General features: G+C 38.9%; 1 protein-coding gene across 1 annotated transcript in view; it reads right to left on the reverse strand.

Annotated features, from left to right (window-relative positions):
• Positions 1-6,687, reverse strand: part of CHSY3 (chondroitin sulfate synthase 3) — a 265,713-nt gene that overhangs the window by 67,168 nt on the left and 191,858 nt on the right. The window lies entirely within an intron of this gene.

A 6,687-nucleotide genomic window follows, 5' to 3' on the forward strand; every position in this document is an offset into this window, starting at 1 on the left:
AGAGATTTAGTTAGAGTTCATCACCATCTCTATATTGCAATTTTATTATTTATAGCTCAGCATTTCATTTCCATCCCCTACTCTCTTGTTCTCCAGGGATAAAGTGAAAAGAAGAGCAATGCGGCATGACTGATATTTAATCCATTTATTTTTTAATAAGCATCTTCTCGGCTAGAGTTTTTGCTGACATTGAGAACAAAATGTGAGAGAGAAGCCCTAGGAATAAAAAGTGAGAAATCACACATAGAACCAAATTTAAAGAGCTGCATTTTTAAAGAAGAGTTCAACAGGCGTGTTTTTGGTATTCTTATCAAAATAACTTTCTAGCAAATGGAAGCATCAACATACCGGCAAGACACAAACATTGTTTCACCTATTTTTGTAGATGAGATTATAAGGATTTCTACTGTTGGTTCATTCTCAGTAATCTGTTCCCATGAAGAGGATTTAGGCGCAGAGAACATGGCAGGGAAATACGGGATGCATGTTGAACCATGCAGGCTGAGTGAGGTTTGCTCAGACAGGCTATGTCAAACATTTGAGACGCTGTCTTGCCACTAGGCACACATCTTGTTGAAGGCATGGTATCCAGCAAATTCTGTCTTCTGTTTTACGACATGAAATCTTTTTGGGATCTTTTCAACCCGTTCTATGCTTTTCCTCCACTGCTCTTACATTAATTTTGTTACCACTGTTATAAACTATTTTTGGGCACTGATTGTATCTCTGTGCCCTGGCACTTGAGAATTGGAGAGAAAGAAATAACAGCAGCTAATGTGCTCTTATAAGCTCATTTGAAAAACCAATGTATTCATGAAACTGAAAACAGTAAATTGAAAACCTATTCTTTTTCTCAGACTCCCTACTTTGAGGCTCAAAAGACATGTTTTCAAGTTACTATAATTTTATTTTTAACACAGTGGCAACTCTATAAAATTAATCATTTATTTTACAAATATTGGATGGAAATGTTTTTAGTTGATGGCTCTCTGCTATTAAGCTTTTTAACTAAACTTTTTTTTTTTTCACTTTATGGGGTAGGGATCACACCAATTCAAGAAAAGGCAGAAGTATGGGTTCCAGAACATTTGTTCTAATTACATGAAATCTAAAGGTGGGATGGCATCTAATTTCACAGAAATATTGCTGTGTGGTCGGTCAACATCACCTCTTTCGACTACTAAAATGAGAACAAATAGACACCAGAAACATATTTCTTCTGTGGGTAATTTTCTCACATTACATACTGCTTCTAATATGTTTCGGTATGAAAGAACATTTATAAATGAAAGGAAAGCACACTATGCTTTAACAAACTTATTCCTGTCTAGCAACATCATTTTTGTTTTTCCTTTCAATTGGTGTATATTTAGGTAGGCTAAAATATTTATCAGTTTCTCCAGAAAACACTATTCATTTTTGGAAGCAAAGTAAGCAATAGTATCCCCAACCTAGTGGCAAATACTGGCTGTTGCTTATCTGCGGCTGTGGAACTGTCAGAATGCCTGTCTTTAAAAACTAGCACAAATACTTTCTCGAAGACACTGGTGTCAGAAAAATGAGTGCTGCTGTCGTACTACTTGCCCCAGGCTTGTAGAAAAATGTATACTTCATTTTTGTTTTCTTTCCAGAAAGGCATTATGTGTGGAATGATACTCATCATTAAGTAAAGAGGCATGTAAAGCAATAGTTTTGCTCAGATGAGACCAATCTTTTGTTTTGCTCAAATCTTATCTTAAAATCTAAAAAAAAAGTTTAAATTCAACTCCAAGAAGAAATATGGTCTATGACAGAGACTGGAGGAAACAGCAAAAATAGCAATAAATAGATTAATGTGTGTATCTGCAGTTATCACAAAGTGATTTTATGTATGTATGTATATATGCATTCATTCATTCATTCATTCATTCAATGACTTATTCATTCATGTACTTATGTGCATCATGGCAAGTCACATATATTACTGACTTGAAGACTGAAAAAGGAGCTTGAGGGGGCACCTGGGTGGCTCAGTTGGTTTAAGCGTCTGTTTTCTGATTTTGGCTCAGGTCATGATCTCAGGGTTGTGAGATTGAGTCCTGAGTTGGACGCTGCACTGAGTGGATTCTGCTTCAGATTTTCTCCCTTTCTGTCCCTGCCCCTGCTCACATGTGCAATAAATAAATAAATAAATAAATAAATAAATAAATAAATAAATTCTAAAAAAATAAAAATGAAAAATGAGTTTGGGGACAATCTAATTCAAGGTACTCACATATACTACCTCAGGTACCTGGCCTTTACACATGTAAACACTCAATAAATACATGCCAGATGGATGAAGTGCGCAGGGGGGAAGCTCTGGGGCTCAATGCTGGCTCCATGAGGCCCAGACTCATCCTTTTCAGTGGTCCCTGGTTCCCAATTTTCAAAATGAGATAAGCAGTTAGGAGTCTTATGTGGTCCAACAAAACAAAATGTGTTTGCTCTTGCGGCTTGTCCATCACCAATGACAAAGTACACACTTTCTGTTTTTCCTTAAGGGAAGACAAGTAAACACTGAAATGATTGGTTTCAAGTCAATTCAACAAGATTGCTGCCCTAAATTCCTAAAAAATTACATAAATGTCACAACACACAAATATTTTACAAGAGTTCTTTAAAATGGGATGAGCCCCCTCTATCTATATATGTCTATGCTACCATGGAGGTGAGGCTCTATGATTAGGGCTACAGGGGAGCTCTGAGCAAAAACACAGAGAACTCCTTTAATGGATTTATAGTCTGGTGCTCCATAGTAAAAAAAAAAAAAAAAAAAGTTTACCCAAGGAAAAAAACTTTACAATTGTCCTCTATAATTTTACCTTTACTTGGCATTTTTTCCCCTAAATCAGAAAAATGAAACTTTAGGTCTCCGATATGTATGGAATATGGCTTCATTCCTCCATTCCTCTCTCCCTCCCTTCTATTTTCCTATCTAGTCAAGGACTCTTTATGGAGCTCCTACTACATGCTAAGAACATGCCTAGAGTTTAGGACCTAGCTATTCAAAGTGTGAGCTCCTACTACATGCTAAGAACATGACTAGAGTTTAGGACCTTGTTATTCAAAGTGTGAGTCAGCAGCATGAGCACCCAGGACCCCTGGATCAGAACCTGCACTTAAACAAGACCCTGGGTGATTCATATTCACATAAACATTTGAGAAGTACTATGAAGGAGAGTGCCTCCCATCTGGGGCATACACAGTCTCTCAGAGGAGACAGTCAGGGCCACGGTCAGCTCAAGCAGAGCTGCTGGGCACATTGTTAAAAGGTACAGATTCTCCAGGGAGAGGAAGCTCTATGGGCACATGGCAACTGGAGGAATTTTTGTGCAAATTAAAAGAAGTCTCTTCTCCTAGGCAGTCTCATCCATGTGCTTAGAGTCAGGGCTCTGGAAAGCAGCATGCAGGCCAGAGCCAAGCAACTGGGTGACCTGTGCAACCAGCAGTGCTGTACAGTATGTCCTTGAAACAGACTTCTTTTTTCTTCTGCCCCTCTGTCCCTCCCCTCTGTCCCTCTTTCAAGAGAGATTGATATTCCCTCCTTTCTAAGGAATGAGTTATATATTATTCTGGAAAGACTGTATGTTATCTATTCTGGAAAGACAACAGAGAACACCATAGAAATAGGCCTAATTGTGATATGATCAGGTTTGGTTTTCAGGATGATGATCAGGGTAGCAATGTAAGAAAAAAAACAGCAGAGATACTTGAAGGATGTCCCTAAAATTATCTAGGCATGAGGTAACGAAGCCCTGGAGGAGGTGAAGGTCACCAAGGAGCAAGGTTGGAAGACTCTCCATATAAATGGGCAGGTAGCAGGCAGGAAAGGGCAGAATGGTGCTTTCTAATTGAGAAAACATCATAAACAATGTGTTAAGAGTACAAGCAATGAACCTCCACCATGGAAAGAGAACTCCTTCTGTTGAGAGTACCAGGCTGAATATGTCAAGCAGAAGCCTGGAAAAAAAATGGAAATCCAGGAGCCAGTGCTACTCCAGGCTGGAGAGGGCATATGAGTGGGCAGGAGGGAGCTCACCCATGAGGTCTGAGACCCTTCAAAGGCATTTCACATGCTACATCCCCACATCATGAACCAACCATATGGAGTAATAGCTAGGGTATTTAGCACAGTTCCATTTTCCTCAAGCATTCAACCCTTATTCCTGCAGTCATGGCCACAAATGGCATGTTTGTGTAAAAGACCTGGGAACTGCTGAATGAATGGAAAGAAAGTAGAGAGGAAACAGCATGTGCTCTGCAGTCAGACAGTCTGGAGTTGGACTCTTGGACACTTCACTTGCTAAATATGACATTGCTAAATATGACATCAGGGCAAATTACATACCCTCTTTAAACCTTAGTTTTCTTACCTGTACAATGGGAGGGGTTGATGTTTTTGTCTAGGGGTCAAAAATAGGAGGATCCCAATCCCTGATGTCCCCAGAACATTCTTTGTTTATATCTATCACTCCTGAGTAATTATTAACAATGTCCCCTTTCGTTTTAAGATGTGTTCAGTTGGAAAGAAAACTGTATGCTCACTTCTGGTGATAGAGACATTAAATGACGCAATCTGGGATTTTAGTCATCATTCTCCTTTCCATCTGTAGAAGAAGAAGGGAAATTTGGCAGGATCTTCATGACTGCAGTCTCACTAATAACACACCTGGAACACAAAAAGTATCATGCATTCCTATTTCATGGACACTTAGCTAAAGAATTACTTAGGAAAGTGCTTTACCCAGGGTAATTTAGGGAAGAAAATTTCACTTCCATTAGAAGAAAGGCACAATTCTTCATTTTTCAGTTACATGTAGAGAAAATAAATTGATGGTAATTTACAAAAATGCTGCTGAAAAGTATCATACTCTGTAGCATAAGCTCACATGCTCCAATTTATCTTCTCCATATAAAACAGCCTAAAGTCAATGTGCATCATGATTATTAATATATGTAGTAATCCTAGGTATCCGGCCAATTGTCTATGTAGAATAACCTGGTTTACTGATAAAACAACTTGGCAAATTCTAATTGTTCTAGTAAGTCTACCTGCATTTAAAACATGATGAATGCCCTGATTTATATATGTTGGAAACAAAGATAAAAGATTAATTATTAATGCTGAGAATGTTGTGAGAATGCAGCAGCATCACTGTGAGTACCAAGAAAAATGATCTGGAAACATCAGTGTTCAACAGATGTATGGTATGTGTTATAGAAGATGGGCTGTTTATTGTTAGCTCTTCCAAGAGATCTCAAGGGAATATCAGTTTTCACTGGTTATAATTTAAATGTATTGGAAGGCTTTGTCTTCAACAGTTCTTCTATCACCAAAGTTCCATGACTGCATGGTTCATTAGTGTAGAGATTACTAGGATCTGACACATCGTCCGGGCTCCTGAGCATCTTGAAGGCATATTTACACTGTTGCTCTTCCATGTCCACTATTTCCTTATGCTCATTACAAGGGTGCTCATAAAGGCATCTCATTGCTTTCTAGTGCCCTCTGCCATGGGATTCTCCTTGACAGGCTCCCATACAGCTCCACTAAGGGACAAGAGGTTGCTAGGCAAGGGAGGGATACACTGGAAGAATCAGAATGCTCTCTTTTCCCTTTTCATCTCTCGCCTCTGTCCTTCAAAAAGTAGCCTGACCCCCCCTGAAATGATGCCAAATTTCTTTATAAGCTACAAAAATAGAACACTTACTACTCAATCAATGATTCTGTTTTTGCTGCAATAACTTTTTTTAGTCAAATGATTGAAGCTAAAACTCAAAGATGATTTCTACTTGGGGCAAGTCAGTCAGGTCCCTCCTACTGCTGACTGAGTTGTTGGGAGAATCAATTCTGAGTAAGTGGATCATCTGATCTTCAGTTGTTGGTGCTGACTTTAGCCTGCCATTCCTATGAGCAGCAGGCATATATAGGCTCTCTGTGATCTCAGGTGATTGAAACAGGTAGTGAAACTCTCCACTTCAGAAGGAACAGGGAAGTGAAGAAATCAGGAAGAATCACTTCACTTGGCACGGGCCAACTGCCCACAGAGGTGGAGCAATTCATCACAGCCAAGTACACTGACCATTATTACATCAGGAATAAAGAAAAGCATGTGCCAATTAACCTGTGCAGCCTGTTAAAATTATAGGATTAATTCTGCCCATCAATCTTCCCATTCTTTGATTAATATGAACTCTTGTTTAGCCCAAAGGAACAAACACACCAGAAGAATAAAATGTTGAATATAAAAAGTGACAAACCTATTTCAAGAATATATTTAAAAGCATGGTGTTTGCTCTGATCGAGAAGGCAGTATTTATAGCCTGACTATGTCAGAGAGTGAACATTACAATTAGCACTCTGTCCTTGTCACATTTTTGTGAAGTCCTCTAGGATAATTAGTATGATTGCTTAAGGCTGTGGGAGTGTAACCCTCCTTTTTTTACTGCTGGAAATGTTGTTGTTGCTATTTGGGTCAAATATCTTAAAAGTTCCCAGAAAGGTTTTTCAAAAAGAATTCCGGGAGGCAAATGAAGGAATCACCAGGGAGATTGTGGAGAAGAAAGGGGCACTGATGCACTTAGGCTGGGTCACTTTGGGACAGTTAATGAATTGAGGATTAAAAGCCTCCAGTAGATGAGAAATGAGAACCTCTTGTACCATCA

Source organism: Vulpes vulpes, chromosome 12 (assembly GCF_048418805.1).
Source record: "Vulpes vulpes isolate BD-2025 chromosome 12, VulVul3, whole genome shotgun sequence".
Classification (NCBI taxonomy): Eukaryota; Metazoa; Chordata; class Mammalia; order Carnivora; family Canidae; genus Vulpes; species Vulpes vulpes.